The sequence below is a fragment of the Opisthocomus hoazin genome, chromosome 15 (genome assembly GCF_030867145.1).
Source record: "Opisthocomus hoazin isolate bOpiHoa1 chromosome 15, bOpiHoa1.hap1, whole genome shotgun sequence".
NCBI lineage: Eukaryota > Metazoa > Chordata > Aves > Opisthocomiformes > Opisthocomidae > Opisthocomus > Opisthocomus hoazin.
The window spans coordinates 14,094,224-14,113,667 of NC_134428.1; the positions used below are offsets into that span (position 1 = coordinate 14,094,224).

Genomic DNA, 19,444 nt, shown 5'->3' on the forward strand with positions numbered 1-19,444 from the left:
GGAAAGCAAGCTTTGCACCATCATCAAAAAAGGCTCAGATGACCTGGGCAGCTACAGGCCAGCCAGCTTCGCTTCAGTCCCCAGGAAAAAACATGGAATGAGCCCTTTTAGAAGGCATGGCAGGTGGAGGAGAAGACGGAAAACAGTCATCGTGGAGTTACAGTGCCTGAAAAATGTGATTGCTTTCTGTGATAAGATGACGAGGTCTGATCAGGGCAGAGCAGGGGATGGCATTTCCCTCACCTTCAGTGAGGCTTTCAGTGCTACTAAGGCATTCATTTCCAGGAATGTGGCTCACTGAAATATTGATGCCTCTGCTGCGGTTTGATTCTCTTTATAATCAGTGGCAGAAATAGGAACTTATCTGGAATAACTGGATGTCACGTTAAAGGGTTTCAGGGAGTCTGATAAGCAGCAAGGGGGGAAAGGCCTCCCATTGAGTCATGAGGTTCACAGTGGACCCCCTTGCTTTCTTAATTCCTTCTCACAGAGGAGCCTAGGTGTAGCTGGATCCACTCCTAGTCCCAGACTTGGTCAACAGTTTATGTCTAAGGGATTAGATGTGGTACATAGCCACTCCTCAGAGTCAACATTTGCCTGTCAGAGCCCTCCCAGGGACTTTCACTGAAACAGTTTCACAAAGTTGAAAAAACAGGTAATTTATTTGAGTGACAAGTATCACAGATTTGGGACTGCTGTTGATAAATGCACTGTCTACAAAGATTGAGCTCAAGTTAATAGCTCGGTGCTTTAGTTTTCCTGGGGATACGTCCGACAAAAGCAGAGGTGCGACTCTTACCAAAAAGGCGTCCCTTCTTGGAGGGGGGAAGAGAGGTTCAGGCCCGTTGACCTGTCTGTCAGGTAAGGTTTTTGTTTGACTCCTCCTCCAAAAGAGGGTTTTCAAGTGCCAGTTTTTATACTTTTGCTAAATCTTTGGCAGATCTTGGTAAGGTGGGACTAAGTCAATTATTACATGTGGATTGACTCTTGGCATGGCATGTTGTGTGGTCAGAAGTGGGACTCAGGGGTTTGGCACACCCTCGGGGCGGGGAGCTTAGTACTTATGGGGCCCTTCTGTTTTTTAACTGAAGCAAAATCTGACTGTGCAGCCTTTGTCGCACGCCAGGTGTCACTCAGTTTGTAGTGTTGGGCCGTCACCCTTACTTTTGTCTGATAAGCTAAGCAAAGTTTGTTAAGTTGAACCACTCCCTTTTGTTAGCTCTTCAGTGCTGACACTTGCCTGAGCAAGTCCTCTTTTGGCATCAAGTGCAGCAAGGCCATTGACTGACATTATCCACCCCCTGATCTCAGCCACATCTTGCCAAGAGGAATATCGGGTCATTTGGATGCAGACGGGTCGAGGGGCTCATCTTCCTCCCTAATAGGAGAAGGTATTAAAGGCACATACTCAAGGGTCATAAACTTGAAGAGCTCTAATACACATAGTAAAAGTTTCAGCTAGTGAAGATTTTACACATGATAAACCGACACAACAATGAGGATTACAATCAACATCAATACATATTGAATTAAACTTTGTATCCATTCACTTGGTCCAAGTCCATTAAAAATTTTCGAGACCCACCTCATCCATTCCCAGGGCTTCTGTTTCATATCTTCACGGAGCTCTTGAGACTGTTCTGCAATCTTAACGCATTTTGCCTATGGCTTGATGTAAAGTGGTGGATATATTTGGGATAGACACACAACAGGTTTTGTCGGGATAGGAGGCATTTAGCCACCCACAAACACCACTTTCTTTTAACAAAACCATGTTTAAGGCTAACCTATTTTGTAGCGTCGCTTTGGATGTAGCTTGCAGCTTTAAGTCAACAGCATGAGTTGCTATTCTGGTCCAGTTTGCTAGGGACTCTACTTGCCATGTCAAATTTTCTATATATAATTGATTATTAATTATTACTGTCCAATGACCCCAAAAGGCTTTCACTCCTAAGTTTATTCTCATTGCTCGGGTATAATAGCTTGGCCAAGCAAAAAGATGACGATTTTCTTGAATAGAGTTCAACGTTTGTGATTGTCTTTTAGCTCTACGTCCTCGTGATTTTGTTAAGGATTGAACAAAATTAAAAGCTAGAGTAGGACATAAGAGTGGCATACCTAGAATGTTGGAAAGGAACTCGGCATCTTTTGTCTTGTGGCTCAGCTCTGTTGTTAGAAACTAAACCATATGCCCATTTGGGAGCTACTTTTATTACACAATCTGACCTTGTCCTAGGGATTGGAGCACTATAATTATGACACAAACATACACTTCTTAAAGTGTGGAAAAGGTCTGTGACCATTCATATCTATGGGTATTCATCAATATTAGAACAAGTTATCTTGTTGGTACAGTTCCATATTTGGACTGGCCCTAGCGGCGTGGTCATTTGAGGTTTTTCTCCTGATTGGGTATAACGGGTTCTGTGGTCAGCAACAGTCCACATACAAGGTACGTCATTAGATCGTGGACTGCTTTTAGATCCATGGTTTGAGGGAAATTTGATACACCATCCAGCTTGTGTTGGGATACTATATTTAAATATTTATATTTAAAGGTAATGGGTACACCGCAGAACGGCTGAGGAGGCTGGTCAAGCCAGGGTACCTCTGTACAGTTGACAGACAATTTTATCTTGTTCCTTGAATTCAGGAACTTTTTGTTAAGTTCTCGAGTGCACTCAGAGTTAGATCATATGTTGGTATAGTTAAGGCCTGAAGGATAAGTGTAACGTTTGTAGGCAATTCCATTTCCCCATGGTATGGATATGGTATTGTCTTTTACTTTCCATAAATCCAGCAGTGCTCCTTCTAGGTCCAGGGGAATAACCAGAAAAGGAAGTCACTCTGCAGGGGTCGTTGGCAGCATAAGACAAGTGGTTGCCTGAGTCCAATTCATCATTCTGAGAAATCCTTGTAACAACTTAAAGGGTTGTCATTGAAACCGGCATCTAATAGGTTATATCCATCTAGTACTAATTCGATGGAGTTTTCCAGAGCTATCTTTCACTTCCTGAGCATAACAATTTTTTGGTTTTGTTAATACTAGTGTCACTGTTCGAGTCTGAGGCATTTTAACCAGCACTGGCAGACCTGCCTAAAAGCCAGTAGTGTATTCTCCCGGTTTTACAATGCCTTTGGCACCAAAGTTGTGGCAGAAGCACAGAAGGCTTTCTTTTTGGGACAGCTGTCTCCGCTCCATCTGTTATTGAATAGATAGATGGCATTGGATAGTTGCAGATGCCACCCAGACTCATGGCTCTTAGCAAATTGTTTGACTAACCCATTTGTTCGCTCAACAATACCATTGGCTTGGGGGCAGTACGGAGTATGGAATACCCACCGAATTCCTCCTTCTTTTGCCCAGTCTTGTACCACTGTGGCTGTGAAGTGTGATCCGTTGTCACCTTGAATCTCCTCGGGAAGGGGGAGGGTACTGAACTGTTCCTTCAGGCTGTGAACTGTGTTATCTCCAGTTGCAGCCGGGACAGCTGTTACCATGGTAATTCCTGAAACCATTTCCACCCCTACTAGTATATGTTTATTACCCCCGAGGGTCGCAATGGACCTGTGTAATCAATTTGCCAGCTGTGCCACAGTGTTTTTTTATTTCAGATGTGCAAGGGAAGCGCCTTACTTGGACGATCTTTGCTAAGCCGCGGATGACATTGTGAACAGGCAGTTGCCACTTGTTCACACAGTTTTGTTGACACAGGCCATCCTTGGGCTATGCCATCCCGATACACATCAGCTCGCCTGGTGTGCCCTCATTTTACATGTAGCCATTCGAGTAAACGTTCCCATTCTAGAATTCTAATTCTAATTCCACTATTGATATCAATTTGGTGTAGCCGTGTGAGGCTATCATCTTGTTGATTGAACTGGGCAGTGATAGAGGCTGATCAATCGTGCCCCTTCACTCAACCAATGTTCAGTATCCTCTGTTCTCCCATTTTTAGCAGTCGTTTCCAGCTGTCAGTTTGCCAGACTGGGACTCTACCTGCCAGTCGTTGGCTGCCCAGTGGCTCACCCCCTCAGTGGCTCCTTTAAAAAACAGCATATGAGTCAGTGTAACTATAGTTAGCACCACGTTGTGTGGTTAGTAAGACTGCCCTAAGCTCCTCCACTTGTGCCCTTCCTTTACCTGTTTCACTGACCCATTCTCCCATGGCCACTTCCACGCCACGGCTTCATAGTTCCATTCCTTGTTTTGCCTGTAGGATGACACATCAGTGGACCATACCCCTTTGAGGTTGCTGGTTTCTGTTAGAGGAGGCGCCTCCGGAATCGGAGATGGTTTGCTTGGAGGAGTTTGGAACAGGAGGTGCTGTCTACGTCCTTTTGCAATTTAGACATGTTAGTGCTGCCCTCCGTAATAGGCATAATCTCACTGACGCGGTCCAGCTAGGCATACCACGTACGGACTGGAGGCTTCTGGGCAATCCCAGCAGGCGGCACCGTCCCTTTACGAATTGTGTCTAGGAGATGCAAAGGTCCCCAAATGGTTACACTTTGTTCTTTTCATATTTGTTCCACTCGCTTTATAGCTCATACCAAAGATGATAGTCCCTTTTCCGGGTCTGAGTATCGTGTTTCAGCGTCATTAAAGGACTTTGAACTGAACTCGAGTGGATGCTCAGGCCCTTCAGGTCCTTTCTGCCAAAGGTTACAACGAGAACCGTGCTCAGTAAACACCCGTTCCACATGGATTGGATCAGAGGGATGTACAGGACCTAGCTGTTGAAATAGTCTCAATTCTTTTACCAGTGTCTCCAGGGCATTAGAATGTTGATTTGTCCACTCCCATGATTTCTTTTTTCGTAGTAAATTATAAAGGGGTCGAGTAATGACAGAAAATCCAAGGACGTGTTTATGCCAATATACTAAAGTGCTTAAAATTTGTTGCAATTTTTAACATTAGAGGGATCTCTGTTCAATTTTCTCCAGTGTGTCACGAGGGATAGATAAGGCTCCTTTGATCCACCAGACCCTTAGGAATTTGAGTTCCCGTGTGGGTCCCTGGCACTTGGATGGGGGAATTTCCAGACTCAAGGCTGTTAATCGTAATGTCACATCCTCCATAGCCTGCTTAACAGCATCAAATTGTTCCCCTCCAATCAAAAGGTCATCTGTATATTGATATAAAGTCTGATGAAATAGGAATTCCAGTCAGTGTTTTGGCCAAAGCATTATGAGCAACGGTGGGGGGATGTTTATATCCCTGGGGTAAGCTGGTAAAGGTTTATTGTACCCCTTTCCAAGTAAAAGCAGGTTGGGCCTTATCATGTTCCTAGAGTGGAACCATAAAAACCGTATCTTTCCCATCTAAAGTTGCCATCCATGTGTGAGAGGCTCCCTGCACTTGGGTGACCAATTCTGCAGTGCTGGGTACAGCTGCAGTTAAAGGTGCAGTGTCGGCATGCAATCGCCTGTAATCAATCGTCAGCTGCCATTGCCCATTCCAGTTTTTTACTGGCCAAACAGGGGAGTTATACGGTGAGTGTGGATGAGTGACGATGCCTCGGTTTTCCAAGTTTTTTAACCATGCTGTCAATACCTGATTGCGCAGCTGCTGGCAAGGTGTACTCTTTTATCTTTGTAAGATTTGACGGTGGTAAAGATATGGACATCTCTAATAAATTTATTTTTTTTAGGCTCATTCCTTTTAATCTCTCGCCCAGCTAAACTCCAGACAACCATCAGGGAGTTTCCATACTGTGCCACACAACAAATCAAATCATACAACTAAATTATTACGTGTGGACTGGCTCTTGGCATGGCATGTTGTGTCCTCAGAAGTGGGACTGGGGGTTCGGCATGCCCTCAGGGCGGGGAGCTTAGTAAGTGCTTTGGGGGGGAGGCCGCCTGTTTTTTAACTGAAGTCTGGCTGTGCAGCCTTTGTCGCACCCCAGGTGTCCCTCAGTTTGCAGTGTTGGGCCATCACCTGTTACTTCTGTCTGATAAGATAAGCGAAGTTCATTGTTCAAGTCCAACCACTCCCTTTTGTTAACTCTTTCGAGCAAGTCCTCTTCTGGCATCGACAACTCCAGCAAGGCCACTGACCCACACTGGAACCTTCCGTCTTTCTCCGTTGCTCGTAGATGAAGACACGATGGCCAGTACATGCCTCAGTTTATACATCTGAAATTGGGTGATGTGAATCCCAGTTCATGGGACTTCCTAACAGGGCACACTGGCATTCATCCACTGCTTGAGGCCACTTTATAGCTGGGCAAAGTTAGTTTTATATGTTTGTTCTCCAAATACAGAGGGCCAAGCTAATGACATAATTTCAGCCAGGAACTCCCCCACCACGTCAGAAGAGCTGGATGTCAGCAGCTGTTTCTTTTGTGCCGTGTAGGTACGATGTTGAAACCCACACCGAGTACGCAGTGACTCCACCACTCCTCTCTTCACTCAGTACTATGCAGTCATACTTCTCATGTCTCCATTAATAATCATATGCATAACAGAAGAGGCTTAATTCAGTTGCCCACACATAAGCGTGTGGAGACATTTTAGGTGCTTTGAGGATCCTTCCTTGTCTCCAACTGCTACTCAGGAAGGGTGAAGATATCAAGGATGCAGACATCCCATAGTCCCGTGTGGCGTGTGGCACACTTGTGTGGACATCTTGGATGCCCTGCGGTACCTCACGTGGCACCAGGTGCCAACGTGCAGGCACCGAATGGTGCCCAAATGTGTCACGGTGAGCAGAGTGCCCAAGCTCCCATTACAGCGAATGCTCAATAGTTTAGATGGCGATGGATCTTAACTCGAAATAGCCACCATGGTGTAACCAGCGGTTTCCTTCTAAGCCCAACTTCACCCTTTCCCCAGGGGATCCCGACAGGTTTTGCCCTACAATGCTCAGGGGAGTCCCATGGCCGTTTTTGAGGTGCTGAGCCCGCACGCCCAGGCGGGGCCGTGTGCCGGGGTGCCCGCCCTGTGCGTTCCTCGGGCGCGAGGCAAGCACTGAGCCTGCGGTTTCCCCAGCCCGGAGACCCACCCGTGAGCAAGGGCAGCGGGGACTGCTCCTCCATGGCCCATCCCTGGAGACCAAAGGGAGAGCTGCTCCCGCAGCCCCCGGAGAAGACCTGTCTACGAACAAATGCGTCGATACGACTCGCAGCTACGTCTTAGGGAGAGACGAACAGAAGCAAAAGGTCTTCCCTCGGCTTTTGGTCCCTGCGTTGTCTTTACAGGAGGCTGCCAGGTCTCCCAAACGCGGTGCTATCGTACCACGACTGCCCGCGCAGAAAGCTTCGGGCCCGCTCTGGGGAGGGTCCAGCAGCCTGAAGATAGTCGTCCCCTAACAGGCCGTGGTCCTTTTTCATTCAGCAGCCATCAGTTCCCCCTCCGAGCACGCTGGTGTGAGCGACTGACCCTGCTTCGGCAGGGGCGCTGGACTAGATGACCCACAGAGGTCCCTTCCAACCCCGACCATTCTGTGATTCTGCACTCGGCCGATCCCCGCCCGTGATCCCGCTCCCACTCCCACTTGTGACTGGGGGGGGGCACCCCCGCACCCCCAAGCCGCTCCCGCGTCCAGCCCGGCGGGAAGGCAGGGCTGGTGGACGCCGGGCCCGGCAGAGTGCCGGGGTGCCCGTGGGCGCGGCGCAGGGGGGTCGGGTTCGGGGCTAGGTGTCAGCCCCGGGCCAGGGGCGGTGCTCTCCCCGACGGCCGCGAAGCACCCTGGGAGTTGTAGTCCTCAGGCTCAGCGCGGGGCCCCCGCGGCGCCTCGCCGCCTGCCCCCCTCCCTGCCCCGCTCCCGCCCGGGGGACCCCGCCGGCCGCACCCCGGCCCCGAACCACCACTCCCGGCGCCCCCCGCTTGGCCGCCGCCTTCCGCTTCCTCCGCGCGGCGCCCCTCGGGGCATGGAGTTCCCCCGCGCTATTCACGACGGCCTCTGCGCTGTTTCCGCGCCGTAGCGCCCGGAGGCCGGGATGGGGCGCTACGCCACGGCGGCGGCGTAAGGGCGGGCTCGGCGACTCCGGGGCAGGCCGGGCCGGCGGCGGAGCGGGAGGAAGGCGGCGGCGGAGCGGCGGCGGGGGCCGCGGCGGGTGGGCGGGAGGGGGTGGAAGTTGCTCTGCCCGGGAGAAAGTGCGGGGCCCCGGAGGGGGGCGAGGACGTGGACGCGAGCAGCAGCGCGGCCGCCTCCATCCCCAGGTAAGCGGCGGCGGGGGGCGGCGGGAGCGCGGGGGAGGGGGGCACGGGCCGCCGGGGCCTCCCGCCGGGTCGGCGCTCCCCCGGCCGGGGCCTCCGGCTGGGCCCCGGCCTCCCCGCACCACCTGTTGCCGATGGGCCCGAGCCCCGCTGGCCGAGGCGGGCGGCGGGAGCCGGGCCCGGAGGCCGGGCGGGAGGGGGGCCCGGCGTCGGGGTCCCGCTGCTGGGGGAGCCCCCCGCGGGGGTCTGCGGCTGCTGGGGTGCCTTACCGGGGGCTGGCGAGGCGGGCTGCGGCTGCCCTTCCCCGTCCCTCAGCCCGGCAGCGCTCCCCGGCGGGGCTCTGACGAACTTGGGAGCCGTGGAACAGCCCCGGGGGGAGAGACCGGGGAGGCTTCGTCAGGCCCCGCGCTGCAGCGGCCGAGCCGCCCGCGCCCGGTCGCAGTGCGGGGAGACCGAGCCTCCTGGTTCCCTTCCCAGGCAGCTGAGCCTCGCTGGTGGCGGGCAGCGGGCACGGTGCGGGGGGACCGGGCCTCCCGGTTCCCCTCCCGGGCAGCTGAGCCTCGCTGGTGGCAGGCAGCGGGCACGGTGCTGCTCAGCGCCGGCTGCGGGGCTGGCCCACGGCAGAGCCCCCGGGAGAGTGAGGGAGGCCTGCCCGTCAGCCCACGCCCCCACCTCCGGGCTAGAACCCTCTCTGCTGGGGACTGAGCCGGTTCCTGGGCCGGGTTTCTAAAGCGTTTGCGAGTTTGCCCTTTAGGGTCGTTGGCTGGCTCTTACGCCTGGGTCTTTGAAACATCCTAAGGCTGTTCGGGCCCCGATGCCTCATCGAGACCCCTGGATGTTATCGCACATCAGCTCAGCTGCAGTTGTAAGCACATCAGCCTCCAGATCCTGGATGCAGAAGCCTGTTATGGTGGCTGGAAAAGGCTCTGCGCTGGCTAGCCTCTCCGTTTTCTGAGCTGCTGTCCGCTCGCCTCCCGGCTCTTGCTGCTGGGGTACATCCCTGCTCTCCCGAGCATCAAGAAACAAATCTTTTGGGGTGATTGTCTGGTTGGGGGAGGCTGAATAATGTGCACATTGTGTGTGAAATGTCATGTTGTTTCCTCCAAGCGCTTTTTCAGATCGAAATCTCAGCTGGTGCTCAGCGGTCCGTAGGCCTTCAGGCCCAGGATGCGGATGGGTGGTTTTTCATGGTCGGACAGAAGGTTATCTGAGAAGTGCTTACTGTATGTGGCCTGGGGCGTTCGTGCGTGGATGGTGGTGTGCTGCTGTGGGTTGGTCAGGAGGTACTGGAGACCAAGAGATGTGTTTAGAAGGAGCCAAGGTGGAGATGAGTGGATCACAGCCGCTGGCTGGTGGAGATAGGCTATGGATTCCAGACTGTCGCCCTTATCAGTCTGAACACAGAGATCTTACCATACTTTGCATATTGTCACCAGGGGCTTGTAGGGACTTGTGCTTCAGGGGCTGTACTCTGTGCAGGCTGCCACCTTTCCTAAGCTGGAGCAGACCTGTGGTGGGAGGGCGGCCGAGCGGCAGACCAGCCTCCTGCGACGCTGCGAGTCTGCTGGTGGTTTTTGTGTGGCCGTTTCTTGAGGCCCGCTGCCGAACAGACTGGCTTGTGCCTCTGAGTGAACCAGGACAGGCTCTGCCTGAGGAACAAGCTGCTGTAGCAGAACGTGTGTCAGAGAGGCATGATTCAAATTACCATAATTTTATGTACATGGGGATATGAACTAGTTTAAAGTTGCATCAGCTTGTGTTTGTGTCCAAGGCTTTAACAGTTGAAGGCAGAAGGCAAGACCCAACGTTGCTCCCTTCCCCAGGTGGGGTTGGAGGGCTTGGAGAGGCCTTTGAAGGTTTGGTGCGACTTGCTGCGTTTGCTAAGCCATATTGCTTTGGCAGGAAAGCAAGCAGCCTCCTTGAGCCTGATGGCTTGGTGCGTAAGGCAACCCGAGGCGTGGGCCAGGCATAATGTCTTTTGAATCGGAATAAATATTGAAAAACAAACCTAACCTGCTCAAGTTGCACATAAAAAAGGTCGGGTGTCCTGCCCAGACTCGGAGCTGTCTCGCAGTAGCGGAAGGGCTGGGTGACCCTGTGGAGGGGCCTGGGTGCCCTTGTGAGATGCACTGATCGCCCCGCCGCTCTCCTGGGCTCTCCACGGGTGCGGCACCCTTTGCCTTTGCTCTGGGCACCCTTTGTCTTTTCTCTGAATACCGCTGGCTTTGCGGAGGGAAATGGCCCGAGCCCTGGTGTTGCCTCAGCCAGCTGAGTGCGATTGGCTTTATCTTCTGGAAAACGCGCTGATTTCAGCCATCGTGGAGGTTTGGTGGGAGCGTGCCAAGTTTTCAGCGATTGCACGTGAGACCCAGAGAGACCCAGCCCGTCCCAGGCAGGCGCGTGCACCCGCAGCCGTGCTGATCTCCGCTGGCAGGGACGTCATCTGCTCTCGGGTGAGATGCAAGTGGGAGAAAGTGGGCTTTTTCCTCCCGTCTTCCCGCTTCGTCTGAAGCCAGGCTTGTGTTCGTTTCTGGGTGCGTTCTGACCCTTTCTGTGAGCAGAGGGGCCTGGGAAGGAACAGATCCTGTGGCATTTCTCCAAATGAGGGGATTTGTGAAGCAGGGGGAGGCTGTGGCTGCCTATGGTCAGGCTGCGAGGAGGCTGATCTGGAAAGTGTGTGTCAGAGCCCGGTGTCCTGCCGAGCCGGCTGCTGGGAGGAAACTTGTGAACAGCCGATTTGCTGGAACTTGGGGCTCAGAAAGGTCGTGCACAGTGCAGCCTTGGGAAAGCTGCTTATGCGGGTGGGACAGGTGAGTCAGTGGCTTCGTGCTCGTTTTCCGTCATAATCCCGCTCTTCAGAGCGAGACGTGCTGTCTGCCTGCTTTCCTGGAAGCCTCCTGCGTCTGCCCATGTTTGCCTCAGCCTTGCTGGTTGCTGTTGGACCCTGCCTGAGTGCGCAGCCGTCTCCAGACCGCCGGCACCGAGCCGGGCAGGGAGGAGCAGGCTACGACCGAATTTCTGTCAGGCTGTTGTTGCTATTTGGAGTGTTGTCCCTTGCCTTGTATTTAGCAATGGCAGCTGAGGAAGTCAAAGGAGGCAGAAGGGCTGTTGCCTGCGCGCGAGGAACATTTAACTCTTGCCTTCACAGCTCCCTTCCCCGTGCGTTGGCAGCTCTCGGGTTGGCTGATAGGAAATGCTGGTGGGGTGCTCAAAATTTGCTCGTGTTTGGTTGCTTAAAAGACGAGGACGGTTTTTGTGTGCCGTTTCCTCTTGCTCTGGAAAAAATGCTGCAGCCCTTGTGCCTGGGCAGGAGGGAGAAGGGGGAGTTCTGGAAAGGAAACAAGCTCCAAAGAAATGTGTCACCAGCAGAAAGAGCAATTGTTTTCCTGCATTTACATTGCAGAGCGTCGTCCTGTTCAGGCAGCCGATGTTTGACAGCCAAGATAATACATTTATATTGATGTAATTAGCGGGACGTGGAGTTTGCTGAATGGCTTGGGGGCAGCATGCTTTTCAGTCTAACTCTGGCAAATAGATCAGGGAGGATTGGAAAGCTGCTGTGGGTTGCTAGAATTGGCCCTTTGGGTTTCTGGAGGTTGAGTACATAACTGCTGATATTTCCTATTGTGCTGTACCCTGCCTAGTTGAAAAGAAAATAACTTGAGGGAACATGGGGCTATTTTTGCCAGCTTGAGATGGTCCAGTTTGATTTCTAAAAACTGAAGCAGAGTCTTTAGGCTTGCAGATTAGAACCAGTATTGGAACTGTATCTCTGTTCCTTTACAGATGCGTGCCTCTGCACTTTGCCAATGGTGTAAACTCTAATGTGTGTTCATAAAAAAAAAAAAAAAAAAAACAAAACAAAAAACCAACAACCCACAGAAATAGCTTTTCCATTCCTGCAGTGCAGCCCCTTTTGTAGCAAGCCAGGGTGCTCACTGAATGCTGTGGGCCTGAGCAGCAACAGCATTAGAGGAGAGTGGTAGTTACCCTGTGTCAGGGGGGCTGAGCTGGGGTCTCGCCCCAGCCCTGGGATTAGCAGCCCTTACCAAAGCTGCAGGGTTATCGATACACATTTGCTTTGGTAAAATAGACACCGAAATTTTACAAAAAGCTGCCATCCTCCTCTGGTGATATCGCCCAGCTGCATTTCCATCATGGCACTTCCAGCAGCACCGAAGTTTCCCCTTTGGCATCTTGTTCCCATCGCGAGCCCAGATGGTTTTGGTTTACTGAGGATATCGCAGGTAACTTCCCAACTTGTGTTGTGTTCCTCTGATGGCAGAAGGTCCTTCTGCTCCTGTAACCAAAAGGTTTGCAGAGAAGCAAACTCTCAGACAGCTTTGCCAGATTAACAAGGCAACTCCCTCGTTATTTGTGCTGGTCTGTGGAAGTGGGAACGTGGCACAAGGGTCCTCGTGTGCTGGGCTGTCCCCTCCCCGCCGTGGCAGCTCTGCTCTCCAGAGAGGCTGCAGCACTGATGTGGTCAAGGTCTTGCTCTCCAGCTTGTCCATATCAGTCACTTGCCTGCAAGACTCAGACCAGCAGTCAGAGCTCGGGCAGTCCTTGGAATTTCAGCAGAGCCAAAAGGTTTTATTTTAAGCTGCTGGGTGTTAAGCAGTTTCTCTTCCTAGCCCATGCGTATGCAAACACGTATCCTGCAAGAAAAATGACGTGGTGTCACGCAGACTGATGCAGGCATTTGTGGGGCACTTTGTCCTCTGGTGTTTGTCTCGCTCTCTCTTTAGCTCTCGTAAGGCTGAAGCCTTTCCAGTGAGTGGGAGCGGCTCGACTGTCGGAGGGCCTTGGAGATGCTGTGGGCCAGGAGTTCCCTGTGCAGCCAGTGCTGTACAGACCCTTAGGTATAAAAGGATCAGGATGGTCTTTTCGAACCTTATTCAGTCCCTTATTTACTTTTTAGTGGTCTCTTGCCCTTCCCATAACACTCTCCATCTGTTGGTTTGATTCCATTAGCAGCACGTGTGTAGGTGTTCACCACAGGTTGTCTTTTCCCCACTGCCTGGAAATCTCGGTGGTGCAGAGCGCTGGAAGAGAAAAAGCTCTTTGTGAATTCGCCATAACCTGCCCCGGGGCCATCATGCTGCACCCGATGGTGTGGCTGTGGGGAGAGTGGGCAAGGCGGTGGGGGCAGAACCCCGTCTGTTGCTCTTGTGTTCTTCTGCCGTGCTCCCAAAGAGCCTCAGTGATTGCATTGTTTTTGCTGAATCCTTGTTTACTTTTTTGCTCCCTTCCCAATCTAAAATAGAGAAAGCGAGAGCATGCTCTTGAGCCAAACGGTTATGGACAAGGGTTCTTGTTGCCTCCATGTGATAAAAGCTCGCTCCAAAGGAGATAGCGCTTTCGCAAAGTATGAATTTCATTAAAACAGGTTGTTTTGAGAGCAGAGAATATGAAGGGGGAAGGGGACATGTCTTGGGGAAGGGAGGTTTGCTGAGGTAAGGATTCAAACGTCATACCTTCCAAGGGTAGGATGGGCACATATGACATAATCAGAGGAATTTGTACTTCTGAATTTCAAGTAGATGTAACTGCTAACGATGTCCCGGCCATGCGGAGTAATTAACATCTGTTTCTGTATTTGAACATTCAGGCAGTGTGCCCCTCCAGACGTCCCTGCGTTCACATCCAGACCCCTTGGGAGATCCTGCCCTGTTGCTAATTGTCGAGAGCTGTTCAGAATCCTTATTGTTGAGATCCTGCTGTGCTCGTGAGGTGTTGTGTGACCTGGTACGACGACAGCTCTCACCAGAATGCTAAGCAGCAGCTGCCATCGGAGAGACTGAGGCCAGTGGTTGGAACAGAACTATAAAGTCACCACCAAAGCTCCTGGAACCACAAGCGAAGAATCTGAGTGGACCCAAAAGCAGACCTGTTCCTATCTCCAGTCGTGACCGAGCTCCAGCCTGTTGCCAGCCAGATGCCGTGGGAAGCGCAGAGCCTGCTGAGAGCTGTAGTTCGAGTGGAAGCTGACTGAGTGACCTAAAATGCGAGGTTGGTTGCACGTGCTGGTGTGATGCTGACCAGCCTGGAGTCTCAGCAGCCGTTAATTCTTATGTGCTTTTCTTTCCTCTCTGTTCACCAGCTTGGTGCAGCAGCCGCTCCTTCTAGCAGGCTTGGTGTGCTGCCGGCGGCTCTGTGCAGAGACCTTCTAGCATGCTCCTCCAACTGGGCCGCTCAGCTGGTGCCAACAGCAACTGTTTGGTTCCAGGGACACCAGGCTGACTTCGCGCCAACTGGGCATTGGACGTGCAGAGCAGAAACCGTGTTGGGTGAGAGGCTTTTCTGACTGCGCTTGACTCTGTGCTGGGCTCGGAGGGGCTGAAAGGAAAAAGACCTCCTCTGGTTTGTAAGCACAGTTACCCCGCTTCTTGTCACCCACGCCTCTCGCTTTTGTCTCTCTTCGTCGTTTTGATTCTTTCTTTGAGTGTTGCCCTCCTCTTGCTGTCTGTGTGAAGGCCACATGCTCTTACAGGTGGGAATACTGGCATCCTCTGGTTTTGTTGTGAAGGAGAGACTCTTAAGAGTGGAGGAGAAAATGTGAGGTCTTCCAGCACCTTGCAGTCTTAAGCCGTGGAAACTCTATGACTGTTCCAGGGTATGTCTGAGGCAGTGCAAAGGCAGGGAAATAAATTAATCGAAGAAACTCAGCATTGCTTTGCCTGCAATAATCAGTGCTGTGGCAGTTCCCAGCCCAGGACTGGGATGGAGAGATGATGGTGTTGTACCTTATGTGACTGGGCTGCTTTTAGCCTGGTGATTCAGAGCTTGCTCTGCAGAGACGGGACGAGGTGGTGAGAAGCCAGCCTGAGCTTATACCTTCAGGATACACTTGCGGTGTCTGCTGCAGGAGAGCAGATGAGGGGACGGTATTTTCCTTGTGTTTGAATGAGCAAGGCTCATGTGGCCTTTTCCCAGGCCGGGGCTTTGGATTAATTGAATGGACACTGGTGTTCTGTGTGTTGGCTGGTCCGGTCTGCCTGGATGCTTATGGGTTGTCTGGAGTCTCTGTGTGACTTCGGTGTCCAGCCTCAGCAGAAGGTCTGCAGGAATCTGTTGTGGTTTGGAGTCAATGAAGCCAGGCCATGAGCCCTCTGGTCTTTGAGTGGTGACTGTCCCCAGGCAGGTGTTGGCTGAGATCTGTGCCGTGGCTAGTCCTCAGCTGTGGGAGGGACGAAGTAACGTTCCTGCTTTTGGATCAGTTTTGATGCAGCCTTGGAGTGTCTTGTGAATGCTACTGCAGGTGTGCAAAGCCCTTGTTCCCGTTGCCTGACCTTGCCATACAAGGTGCTTTAGCAAGCAGAGCCGGGTGGAGGGAGGGTGGGGGGTCTGTAGCACCACATGAGGCTGAGGCAGCTGGATATGCCTTGCAAGGCATTTGAGAGCGACTCCTGTAATGTGATCTCCTCTCCATCTGCGTGCTTGGGTTAATGTGGGTTCGGGATGCAGCCAGCTGGTCTTGGTAAGAGGCCAGCTCGGTCACTGTATGGGGAGGTGTGTTGGATGGCCTGTTAGGGCTGGCTTTGCTGTAGCAAAGGCAGCTTCTTACTCAAAGCATCTGCATTATGTTTCAGCCCTCTCGTCTTAGAGTACAGCATTTTCCTCATGTGATCATTATATTTGTTCAAATAACTGCTCCCATGGGCAAATATTGCTTAAGGCGTTGTGTAATTGAACACATCCTACAGTTGCAGCTATATTGGTGTAGCTGAAGAGGAGCTGCTTGTGATGGAGACAGTAAGCCAGTGTAGCTACTCTGGTGGGGAAAGGGGAGTATCGTGGTGGTGTCAGGCACTGTTATATCTCTGTCACTTCAGTTCTACCAGGTGTTACTCCAGTCTTGTAACTTCAATTACAATATCATCTTGTAACAGAAATAATGGCATGACTACGACCTCAGTGTGCAGAAGGATTCATGTGTTGTTCAGGATAACCCAGGACTGAGTACAGGTATAATCTGGAGGTGGAGAGAGGTGAGCAGTAATGTGATTCTTTTCCATTAGGTGATCACACTGAGCTGTGCTGGGAGAGGAACTATCTTCTTGCCCCCCTCTGGGTTTCACTCTCCCTGTCCTGCCTCCTCTGTGCTCTCCCGGTTCCCTGTGCTCGCAGAGAAGGCAGCAGCCTCTTGTGCAGTTCTTGGAGATTCTTATGCTTCTATCTCCTGATTGTTTCTGATGGAAATGCCAAATGCCAGTGTTGTCTGTCAAGCATATCCTACCTCTGTGCTTGCCTGAGGCACAGCCAGAGACATAGTGGTTTAAATCTAGGCCAGTTAGTTGGAAAATGGGATGTGGTGTCCAGTTGAAGCTGGGGAAGTCCAAATTGCGTACAAATGGCAGAAGGAGGCACCCAGGTACTGCTGCCCCTGTGAAAAGAGCCCCTGTGGCTCTGGACAGGGCAGTGCAGTGAAGGCTGGGAGCTGTCTCTAGCAAGGGATGCAGCTGGATGTGGCTTGGACGAATGACATGTTTACCATCTATCTGATCTAGCTTAGAATTAAAGCTGTGGCTGGAGAGTCTGGGGACAGTGTGCTCAGGGGACATCTCCTCCACCTCTTGTCTCTGAGACTTTGCTTTCGAAGTCCATGCCCTGGGTTTTCAGTGGCTGTGAGACTCCACTTCTTGCTGCAACTCTTCCCCTCCCTTTTGCAGTGGCCAGCTCTTCATCTACTTATCTGTCAGCTTAGCATGATCTGAAGATCCAATCCCTCGTGTCCTTTTGGGTATGACCTTGTGTTTGTGCTATGCGTGGGCACCTGTGGCTCTCTATGAATTCAGCTTTCTGACTGATTGGGAGGAACTTCATGGGTCATCAAGTCCAGTTCCCTACTGCTGAAGACAGTTATCTTCTGCAGGTCATGAACTTGTCCAGGAACTAACTCTGTGCGTTTTTCCCCAGTGCTTCTGGAGCAGCTGGTCCAGAGATCTGCACTTTGAAAGGTTAGAAACCCTCCTCTGACTTCCAGTTTCCAGTTTTCCTGGGCTCGTTTATTGTTCTTGTGCCATTGCAGAGTGTCGTCTTGCAGATGAGAGATGACTTGCAAATTTTTTTCCTTCCCTGGTTCGCTGTAACCTTTATGTCCTGCACCAGTCGTGGCTCTCGATGCAGATTTGTCCTGAGAAATGTGTTGAAAGCTACCATGGTTTTTCATTGCTTCTTTTTGGAAGATTGATTTTGCTGGGCCCATTTGTTTCCTTATTGTGCTTTTGAGTGTGTTAAGTGCAGGTGGAGTTCTGAGCTGCACAGTTTGTGAATGTTAGTGAGTACAGAAGAGCACTTTTTGTGCTACTGTCACTTCCGTCTTCTTTTTTAATGTTTGTCCTTGCTACTTGTGCCATCTTGCCCCTGCAGGAGGGAGAAATGTTGTCAGAAACAGTTGAATCAAGGTGAACCTGATAAAGCAATGTATTGAAGAGCCAGTGCCTGGCTCTTACTCGTGGCTCTTATTCATGTTTATCTCTAGCTGTGAATGTGCAATAACAACAGTTCTGTTCTGCACAGGCTGGCACAGCCTCAGACAGGAAGGTCTGCTGTTTACCAATCAACACTCTGCTGTAAGTGAGAAAGGGGGAGAAAAATGTTTTATTGCTGTTGGGTAATCCAGAGTGTAGTTAAACCTTTCTGAAAAAAAGAGGAAACTAAGAGCACATGTGTTACTCAAGATGCATTTTTCCTGGCATGAGTCCCATGTGTGTGTTCTTCCTGCAAAGCATCCCTGCTTATGCTACTTCCCATTAAATCTATAGCATACTGGTAGCAGGCAAGTAAAAGCTTCCTGTTTTTATAATGCAACTGGTCTCAGCAGGCAGTCTGTCGAGGTGATTTTTCAGCCTGGCTTGTGTTGTAGGTGGGGCAGTCTGTGGGCTGAATAAGATGACAGAACTCTGCTACAAGGATTATAAATACGAGGAGGAAAAGATCTGGAAATTAGATCTGCTGGTAAAGCTTCCCAAGATTGGATGCTGTGGCTTGTCTTGTTTTGTTTCTTCCCCTCGTCTTTCTTTCTGTGGCATTACCGCGATGTTGCTAATGAGACGAACTATGCCAGCCCACACACGCTTTTGTTAACACTGCACTCAAAAGTCAGCCACAATTGGCTAGTAAACTGGAGGATACAAGCGGCTCATTGCACTTCATTGAAGCAATGTTAATTGACTTAATAGAGCACTAGGGTTTTAGAGATTTGGTTGTGGGTTTGTTTTTTTTATGTGTGTACATTCAGACTCTGCTTAGCAGTGCCTTTGTAGCCATTTTCATGCTTATTCAGATAAGGACCTTCCTGCTCTTCAGTTGTCAATGGAGCTGGGCTTGAAGTTAACCCTTAGTTTGAAGAAACCTTCCTGTCCACTGCTTCTCCCTCTTCTCCACATAGCTTGTAATTAAGATGTTGATTGCCCTTTCAAATCTGCATAATCCCTCTCTCAAAGTGACCGTGATAGATTTCCAGTAGCTCGCTGGATAATCTGTCACTGGTTTACAGTGTCCTGTGCAAGGGAGAAGAGGAAACTTTTTCAGACTTTAACGCTAGTTGCTTTGTGGCTAAGCTGGCTCTACAATAAATCTACTTTTCCTGTCAGTCTTTCACTTCAGGCTTTGAACACCTCTTCCTCTGCCTGCATACTTGTGAGGAGTCAGTGCTGGGCCTTAAATGCAGCTCAGCCCAACTCAGCTGCTGTGTATGAGTTTCTTCTGTGTTAAAGTTGGGCCAGAACCAGTTTCAAGGCAGCTGAAAGAAGGTAAAGGTCCTCGAGCTTACCTTTGCATGTTAGTGTCTGTGGCCGGAAAGATGCGCTGCCGTTCTGGACTTTGCTAAAGCGTAGCATGGAGCATGAGGTCCTATTCTGTGCTGATCTAGGACTCCAGGTTGAATTATCTTGTTACCTCATTAATAGCCCATCTGGAAATCGGTTTCCAGGCAGCTAATTTTGTCTAATGATATCGCTGCAACTAGTGTGCCAATCTTGTTTTTCACCGTGGTTTGGAAAATAGTTCATTTGCAGCTTCCAGTCCCTTATATTTTCTCTAAGGCCAGAACATCTGACTCGCCTCACTCCGCTCGGCCCTGCTGCACCATAACAAGATTTGGGTAAGTTTTACCCTTCTCTCCATTTTCTCTGTCCTCCCATTTGCAGTGCTTGCACACTGCCTGTCTTCCTAGTGCCTTGCAAACCTGAAGACTTATTGGCCCTGGGAGGTAGGGCAGTCCATTCTGAGTCAGGACTATGCCCCGAGTCACATGGGAAGCTCTGTGGTAGAG

At 51.1% G+C, this 19,444-nt stretch overlaps 1 protein-coding gene across 20 annotated transcripts in view; it reads left to right on the forward strand.

Annotated features, from left to right (window-relative positions):
- The first annotated feature begins 8,081 nt into the window (after nucleotides 1-8,081).
- The window catches only part of CAPN15 (calpain 15), a 59,259-nt gene continuing 47,896 nt past the window's right edge, over nucleotides 8,082-19,444 (forward strand). For 2 of the 20 annotated variants that reach the window (XM_075436563.1, XM_075436579.1), the window contains exons 1-6: nucleotides 8,082-8,169; nucleotides 13,778-14,178; nucleotides 14,270-14,456; nucleotides 17,086-17,126; nucleotides 18,765-18,923; nucleotides 19,177-19,273. The gene's annotated coding sequence lies outside the window, so the exon portion shown is untranslated. Of the gene's footprint in view, nucleotides 8,170-10,600; nucleotides 10,620-13,777; nucleotides 14,179-14,269; nucleotides 14,534-17,085; nucleotides 17,127-18,764; nucleotides 18,924-19,176; nucleotides 19,274-19,444 lie in introns of those variants that run through there. The other 18 variants (XM_075436567.1, XM_075436581.1, XM_075436576.1 and 15 more) reach the window with 16 other exon arrangements.